Below are 9518 nucleotides of genomic sequence, written 5' to 3'. Positions count from 1 at the left end.
CACACACACACACACAGTGTAAAATAAGACAAACGTTTGCCTTTATTAATACAGAATGAGTGAAATGAATCAGTGGGAGCCACTTTATAAATAATGTGTTTTAACCTTCAGGTTTTGGTTAAAACATCAAGTCTTTTCAAGCAGGGTCAAATCAAGTCCTAATATTAATGACTCCAGTCTGACTCGAGTCCACTTCGGCTCTGAACAACACTTGTTTTAAAAGATAAATAATAAATCAATTTGATTTGGTTTGATTTTGGCTCTTTTTTTTAACATCTTCAGCAAAGAAGAGCTAGATTATTCTCTTCATTAGAGAAAATGATGGATGCTTCCATCTCTGGTTCCCTTCAGCCTCTGTTATTTTCTCTGCTTCATATTATTTTGCCGTCTTGTGATCGATGAAAAACACAGTTTAAATCTAAACCTGGCTCGTTGCTGAACAAGTCATTATTCTCTGCAGGACTGTTTAGGTTTGAAACCTGCAGGAAGATGGGGGGTGGGGGGGCACAGAGAGGCACCACACAGGACGTCCTGCGTGGGAGGGCTCCTGCAGAGCGAGTGGGGGGTGGGGGGAACTGTTCACCTGATTATTTTTTTGGACGGCCGAGGACAAACAGAAGCAAGACGACACGCAGCAGGTCGTCTCTGAGTCGGACTTTAAAGCTCAGCTCGTCTCTCTGGGCTGTAGAACATGACTGACAGGATCTGATCAGTTCAACAGGGCGGCGGTTCAGACGTTAACACGATGAGAAACACTGAAGCTCCGCTGAGCGTCGTGTCGACACTTGATGGTTTTTGAACACAACATGCCTTGCTCATTAGGTTTTAATTGACTCCAAACTTGACTCGTTAATATTTGTCTCTTCAGGGGTGGAACACTGCACAAAACCAGATGAAAACTTAGCTCGGTCTTTAAGAAAACTATATATGGCTGGAAATAATCCTGTTTTTTGTTGGGCTGAAGACGAGTATCGACATCATGATGGGGGGGGGGGGGGGGCAGGAAGTAAATACAGCCTCGTTTCCTTCTGTTGTTTCAGCATCAAAATGCTCAAATTCTGTGTCGTGTTCTGTTGTTGCCATCACTCCAATCAGAAGAAATGTAAACGTTTTTTTGAGTTTGGAAAGTAGTGTGTCAGAAGAGCGTTAATTTAAATAAACTTATAGAAAAAACATAAAAACAGAAACAGGAGATGTGGACATGAACAATACAAGAGTTTGTACCGACCACTTTCTAACAGGATCACATCATTTAAATCCTATTTTCAGATATTCCATTGAACAGTTACTGGAATTTGGGTTTGCAGAAGCTACGTAAATTATTTACAAGTAGATCCAAGAATAGAGATGTCAGGGGTTAGCTCATTGTTAGCGTTACTGATAGCATTGTTATCATTGGCTAATGACTTTACTGCTCACTCAGGCAGAAACCAGTGGACAGACATTTAAAGCTTCTTTGGATCCTAAATGTTTGACTCAACCTGAAACTAAATCATTGTAGCTTCGAGGCTTTGAAAGCTTTCATCTGGCTTGTCTTTAACACGAGCTCTGCAGCAGGTAGGTTATGTTGATTTCCTCGACGCTGCTAAATCCTCCAGATTATATGACAAGTCTTTTTATTTAGATGTTTTTACTGAACTGTATTAATGAATTGTATTTTAGATGTTTGTTTGGTTTATGGGTAGTGTTGAGAAATGTTTAAGGTTTTATTGTATTTTAATGATTGTGTAGGGGTTTTAATTTATTGATTAACTTGCTATCACTTTGCCTCTGCCCTGGGACAACAGATGAAAGTTAGCTTGTAGCTATCTCTGGTTTCTACATTAAATTAATTGTGCACTGTCCCTGTCAAATAAATAAATTAAGACAATATGGATCAGATCCTTAATGTACACAGATTTTTTTGTGATATCTCGTCTGCACCAGCCCATTTAGAGCATTAGTCCTCGCTGTGATCCATTTCTCTGTGTTTTGAACCGAAGCAAATCACTTCCTGCCCCTCATCTGGTCACATGACCTCAACCCAGCAATAAAAACTCTCAAAGGTTTTGCTACAAACTCACCTGTCTGGTTTCTCACGAGTCTCACTGAGAGATTTTAGGTACAGGAGGAGGGAGCTGCTCTTACAACACGGCTTGAGTTAATCTGGTACCACACAGACCGTTTAAAAAGGTGGAGACGTCTTCAGAGCTAATTTCAGCAGAAAGTCACGCTGACTGCAGCTTGATAAAGTTTCACAAGACTGTGATGAAAACTCTGCTGTCAGATCTTGTTAAATCTTTAATCTCCTGCTTATCATTTTATCTCAGTCTTTTTTTATGATTTTCTTTTTCGGTCAAATTTAACAGCATTAATTAAAACCTCTTCGCTGTCTTTCAGGGCCAATCCCCTCTTTTATTAACCCGGAGCACAAAGGGAATTAAAAAAACAGGACAAACAATAGGAAGCTGAGAGGAAACATCTTGCATGAACATCCAGGTCTGAATCTCAACAGTCATTTCCTTTGACATGTAAACAAAAGAGTTAATAAAGAGTCCAAGCTCCTCAAACGACACTAATAGAAGCTAACGCTCCCACATTTTCCAAAAAAAAAAAAGCCTCTTGGCTCCTGATTGCGCAGAGTTTATGCTGAACTTTTTCCAGGCACAGCTCGTGTTGTTCTGAATAATGGCCATGCTGACAAACAGCAATCATCTTTCACCGTAGCTTTCCTGAGCTGAGGTTTGTTTTTCAGAAGTGGCCTGGAAAATGGAGGAGGAAAAAAAAAAGAAAAGGGAAAATAAGTTTCTCATAAAATACAAGATGGACGAGTTTAAAACAGCTGGTGGAGTGGATCTGAGTGTGAGTTCAAGAAAAACACGGAGAGTTCTCTCAGTTCACGTCCACGTGGTGCTGAGTGGGTCGTCTCATCTGCCACGCCGTGAGTATTTAACGTGTTCAACTCGTGCACGATGGAGTTTCAAAGCAAACAACACAACATTCTTCATCCCAGAGGGTGAGGGGCCCTCTGCCGCTCTGTAATCTGGACTCTCAGGTTTCAACAGTCGTCCTGCATCGACGCCACACAGACACAAGTCAGATCTTAATGAGCGATGTCTCCACTGCTGCTCCACCCACCACCCACCACCCCGACACCAACCACCAACACAAGCAACTTCAGGAAAGACCCTCGCCACAGCACAACTAGTCTGTGGTCACACCATCAACCCATTGGCTCTTTCAGCCCCCCAAACCCCCCAACCTCCACTTCTTTATGATTTGAGCTGGAGTCCAAAGAAACGATACGTGTTCCACAGCCAGAGAGACCACCCCCCCTCCCCACGACTCTCGAGCTGCGGGGCTGCAGGCCAATCTGATCCAAATTATTTGCAAAGCTGCAGAACACATGGAGCTGAGAGGCTTATATAAGCCTGCGGTGGAAATATTCAACAACGTCACCTTCTTTTCTTCGCCGGGCTCTTTGTCATTTCAACCAGAGCTGTTCCAGCGTGAAGAGTCTCAAATGAAGTTCAACGTTTGTTTGATTTATACATAACTGTAGATTCAAATAAACAAACTCAAGAGAAACTGTTATTCAACAAGTTTTAACTAAAGTTTTAACCGATGCTCTGACCCCTGTGGTGGAATCAAACCCATCACAAAACTTTTGGCTCAGTGGGTTTCTTCACACCAGGAAAGTCCTTTGGTCCACTTGTTTGGTCTGGACCAAAACCAGACTTTGTTTTTTTTCATTTGGTGCAGTTTGCATTCTTATTGTAAACAAAGCCATGCAGGTGACGATCGTTGCTCCCGTCGGACAGAAATGATGGGGGCAGGACAGACCCGGGAATAAAGATGGTTCTGTTAAAACAACTGAAATACTGTTCAGAATTTCCAGAGCAGCTCATTCAGTGACGGTTTTGTGAGTGAGTGAGTGAGTGAGTGAATGAATAAGTAAGTAAGCAAAGTTTTATTTATATAGCGCCTTTCACAGAAATAAATTCACAAGGTGCTGTACATTCAGGGAAGCAGGGAGGGGGCATTTAAGAAACACCCAATCAAGAAGACGTACAAGACAAACATGGGGGAACAGGTGAAACCGGTCATGCAGCAAACACAGTTCCGATGTGATGATATACTAATAATTTTGGGACGACGTCGGCAAATACATGCCAAAACCTAAAGGAGATGAGATGTTCTGCGTGCCCTGACTCACAATGGCTCATTGTTTGTAGTGTAGTGTTAGCATTAGCAACACAGAAGGGCTAATTGTTACCAGGATGCTTAGCAATGCTAGCTCGTGAAGTCCAAAAAGGTGCAGGTTTCCTGTAGCTGGTTTGGTTCAAGGCCGGTCTGTATTCACACCATACATGAACCGCACCAGAGTTCATATGGAAGTGGACTGAGACCACCTCAAAAGTGGGTCTTGGTCTGATTGTTTCGGAAATGAATTCTGGTCCGTTTAAAGAGGACCAGATGTGTCAGGTGTGAATTCACCCCAATAATTCAGTCGACTGTAGATTCGGTGCCAGATTTCCACTTCATGTCAGAACAAACACCAGGGCTGATTATAAAAATTGATTAAATCGATCTCAGATTGATTTAATTTAAATTTTACTGTATCGATTCAAAGGACAAGAGATCGATTTTCCTATGAAGTTAACCTCAGTGGTCTCACATGTAAAGAAGCAGAGGTGTGTTTATATTAGGGATGTGCAATATATCAACATTAACATCAGTATCACAGATATTGTTTTTTTAGAAGTATCTGTATCAGTCCGATGAGTAAAACTGGGCCGATATTAACATCCGATTTTGATTTCCCACTTTTCAGCTTTTCTGTTTGGGGAGGGGTTGATCAAGTGGTCTGGCCATTTTTTTTTATGGTATCTAAAAAAGACTCAAAATGTATTTGTGCAAATATGTATATAAATAATTTGTGTGTTACGTAAAATCTGTTATCGGCCATAACAACAACAACAATAATATCAGATATCAAAATCGGCTGAAATCTTCACATCAGTGCTTCCCTGGTTTACATGTTTTTGTCACTCTTGGCTTGCCGTACATTTATATCTGACGTTTATCCAAGTGCACAAGCTCTAACGTTAGCTTCTGACGATACGTTGTTCAGGGTGAAACAAAAAAAGAAACTAAGGATTCATTAAAGTTACCAGCTGATTCTATAGATATCAGAGGCCAGAGCAGCTTTTGTTTGCAAAGATTCACGCTCGTACTCTGAGTCACGCTCGTACTCGGATTCACGCTCGTACTCGGATTCACGCTCGTACTCGGATTCACGCTCGTACTCGGATTCACGCGCGTACTCGATTCACGCTCGTACTCGGATTCACGCGCGTACTCGNGATTCACGCTCGTACTCGGATTCACGCGCGTACTCGATTCACGCTCGTACTCGGATTCACGCGCGTACTCGGATTCACGCGCGTACTCGGATTCACGCGCGTACTCGGATTCACGCGCGTACTCGGATTCACACGCGTACTCGGATTCACGCTCGTACTCGGATTCACGCTCGTACTCTGAGTCACGCTCGTACTCTGAGTCACGCTCATACTCTAAGTCATGCTCGTACTCTGAGTCACGCTCATACTCGGATTCATGCTCGTACTCGGATTCACGCTCGTACTCGGATTCACGCTCGTATTCTGAGTCACGCTCATACTCGGATTCACGCTCGTACTCGGATTCACGCTCGTACTCGGATTCAGGCTCGTACTCTGAGTCACGCTCGTACTCTGATTCACGCTCGTACTCNGCTCGTACTCTGAGTCACGCTCGTACTCTGATTCACGCTCGTACTCTGAGTCACGCTCGTACTCTGATTCACGCTCGTACTCTGAGTCAAGCTCGTACTCAGGGCTGCAAAGCAAAGATTTCAAGCGACTCATTCAGGTTATGGTGCAACTTAAACATCTGACTGAAACTGTTGTATGAATGTGTAAAAGATGATTTTCTAATGAAAATATTTAGTTTTGTTGCCACGATTATTATTTTTACACTTGAAGAAACAATGTTTTTGTGACATTAACATTGATGGATGTTTTACTAACATCTCCTGTCAAATGTACAAATTGCACCTTTGAGACTTGAGACAGTTTTGTTTATGTTTCAATTTTAAAATGTCCAATTTATGAGTTTGTCCTCAAAATATGTTTATGTTGAAGAGAAGAAAATCAAGTAAACTTGTCTTTTGCAACAGTTGAACCATTATTCTTATTTAAGAGCAGATTGAATTGAATCAAATCCTGGTGAATTGATTCAGAGACTTATGAATCGATGTGGAATGGATTTAGGGGATTGGCCTCGATACCTGGCTCTAATAAACACAAACTGTTCATACTGTTCTGGTGCTGCAAGAAGAGTAAAACCAAATAAATCAGATCTGACAACGTTTACAATCAGCCACTAATTCTAAATGTGGTTATCATTTAGACTATTAGAGAAAGAATGGATTTTTTTTAAAAGGAAGGACTTTATTGATTTATATTAATCTAAAAACAAATCTGATAAACATCCCAGATGATAAAAACAACCAGAACAAGCAACAAAAGAGAGAAAGTCTGTCGTACAAATTATTTTAACAAGTTCAAACTTAATGCGACGGGACCACGACCTCATCAAAAAATAAAAAAAATAAATGTGCTTCAGAGCATTTTGGAGACTCTTTGAGGCTAATTGTGAACAGAAAACGGTCAGAAACCACACTCTAAAAATGAAATGTTGGATTTACTTAACCATGTTATGTGACCTGGTTCCACTTAACTGAGTTGAGTAAATTCAAAGCAACATGCTCATGTTCTTTGGTTAAAAAACTGGTATATTGCTTTGAATTTACTCAACTCAGTTAAGTGGAACCAGGTCACATAACTTGGTTAAGTAAATCCAAACATTTCATTTTTTACAGTGCATCTTCTGGAACAACTTTCTCTTCATAACTGAAACAGATTTTAAACATTTAATTACTCTGCCATGGCTAAACCAGCTGCAGAGATTTAGAAAAAGCTGTTTTTCTTGTGTCAGGATGTTCAGATCCTGACAGGAGGAGTGAAAAACGTGGCAGAACGAGTGGCTCCGCCCACACAGTGGTCAGGTTTGAACTGTGCAGGTAAGGCGATGGGTCAGCGCCTGCGGTCCGGTGGGTAACACAAACAAAGACCTCAGGCTGGGCTGGTTCTGTCCATGAAGGCTGAAGCGTGTCAGAACTGTGGGGGCTTTTAGAAAAACAACCTGCAGACCCTCGGGCTCTGATGTTTCTGTAAACTGAAGACAAGTCCAGGTTTGGGTAAACAACACCGACCACAGCTCTCCTTTTACAAATTTATACCTCATCTCTTTGAGAGCTACAACCAAAACACATCTGATACCCAGCCTGAAACCAGAACCAGCTCTGGACAAACAGAGCGGGTCAGCCAGAACTCCAGCTGTCAGACAAGATTTCTGTTGCTTCATCAAAAAAAAGAGAAAAAAAAGACTCAATAAAACTTCTAATGGCTGAAGCAGGAGAGGCTGATGAGGATCTCATATGAGCCGACTGAAGAAAACAAAGACTTTTCACTGCAGAGTCCAACTCATCAACAAACACAAACACAAACACAAACACAAACACACGCTTTGTGCAGGAGTGGAAACGGTTCTGGAGGTGTTCAGAGTCCAGACCTGAGCTTCTCTCTGACAGCTGATCACATCTCATCAGCTGCTCGTCCTCAGACAACAAAGCTTCATTTCCAGTGATTTATGCTGCTTTTATGGCTCCGGTGAGGAAACAAAATGAGGCTTTTGTTGCCAAAGCAGAGCGTGTAAATCATTTTAAAGTTTCTAAATGTAACAACAAATGTGTCAATTTGTCAACAAGTGGCTATAAAAACATTTCACAGCGGGACGACTTTAATTTGATGTATGAGGTGTCCCGTTCTTCATCCTGGTTTCTGACAATCTTTGACACAACGCATATCACCCGACACCTTGCAGGTCAGTTTGTTTTTAAAGTTAACACAACGTAAATGACTCTCAGCTACTACCACACCACGTTTCACTTTAATATCTGCAAAACCAAAGTGTTAGCCGTTTCTGTTTGCTCAGGTTGATTAGCTTGGGCGGCCATCTTTAATCCAGTTGACTCCAGAAGCTAACCTATTTTTTTTCTGAATGCATTATTAAAACAACTCCACCAGATAAGAGATATTTTGCTAACAGACAGCCGTGCAATAAGAAGTCCTCATTAATTTAAAGTGAGGACACGACCGGAGGCTGAAATCAGTTTATCAAAGCAACATTTGACACAAGCAGCTGTGAGCTGAGATCTTCCTGCCTTCATGTGTTCAACGTCTCTGACAGCTCATAGTTGAGTCAGCGTCACTCCGCCGCCACGTTTCACAGGCCAGGCTCGACCCGTTTGCCTCAAACTGGGACCAGAATCTGAAGGAACTAATGAAAATCAAACGGAGGCAGAGAGGAGGAGGAGAAGAAAGGGAGGAAACAGCAGACCCACTCCCAAACACTTCCTCTGCACTTAATTGATAAAAGAAACCTGGCAGAGGACGTGTTTATGAGTCAGAACTCTCTCCAGAACCTGGAGCCGCTTTCTAAAAACAGAGCAGGAAAATGAAAAACATGAGCAAGTTTGAAAGAAGAGGTTTAAAAATAGTCCACAAACTGATTTATGATGGTGTTGTGGAACAGAGGTGTTTACTGGAGGAAGAATAAAACTCTGAAAGCTTTTAAATCACCTAAAACAACATTTAATCTTTAATAATCTGTCTGTCCAATCAGAAAAAGTTGCACTCACTCCCTTCAGGTTTTTAACATGCTGTACAAAACATCACGACCTTTATTTAGCTTTAGTTCTTCAGAGATCTTCTGTTAATGATGATAAAATCTGCTCCTGACATCAGAGGGTTAAAGAAAGAAACGAGTCAGGTTTGGTCCACAGGGATGATTTACAGCTGATTGGTCACATCTTAAACCAGAAGAATTGTTGGAAAATTCTCAGGTTTTTTTAATGTTGAGAATAAAAAATAAATACAATAAAAGTTTTCTCCTGTCTGTGAACTGACACTTGTGACAAATTATTATGGAAAAGATGCAAAGTTTGGATCTAAGTTTGTTTTTGTTTTAAAGTGTGGATCTTTAATCAGCAGAACCTAAAACATTAAATTAAAACCTGTTGTAGTTTTAAATAATCAAAATCTAACAACTAAAATCTAATTTTGTTTATTGTTTTCAGTCGTTTTCATTTGAGCGCCTCCCGGACCGGACAGAAGTCGTCTACGGGCCACTTCTGGCCCGGGAGCCATGCTTTGCTCCTGCATGGGCCAGAGTTTGTATGGTTGTGTTTGATTCATGTGTGAAAGTGAGGTTTTATTAATCGTGAGTCACTGTGTCAGAAAGTGAAGGAAGCTGCAGCTGTTCTTCACTCAGATTCTTCCTCCAACACAAACATTTGTCTGCAGCTGTTTTCTAACAGAAATAAAACTCAGCTGGTTTTCACATACCTGCACTGCCTATATATATATATA

At 41.3% G+C, this 9518-nt stretch overlaps 1 protein-coding gene across 1 annotated transcript in view; it reads right to left on the bottom strand.

Annotated features, from left to right (window-relative positions):
* The window catches only part of pear1 (platelet endothelial aggregation receptor 1), a 59408-nt gene that overhangs the window by 48120 nt on the left and 1770 nt on the right, over positions 1–9518 (bottom strand). The gene's annotated exons all lie outside the window — the stretch shown is intronic.

The sequence above is a fragment of the Austrofundulus limnaeus genome, unplaced genomic scaffold (genome assembly GCF_001266775.1).
Source record: "Austrofundulus limnaeus strain Quisiro unplaced genomic scaffold, Austrofundulus_limnaeus-1.0 Scaffold356, whole genome shotgun sequence".
NCBI classification, from domain to species: domain Eukaryota; kingdom Metazoa; phylum Chordata; class Actinopteri; order Cyprinodontiformes; family Rivulidae; genus Austrofundulus; species Austrofundulus limnaeus.
This window is presented reverse-complemented; position numbering and strand designations above follow the sequence as displayed.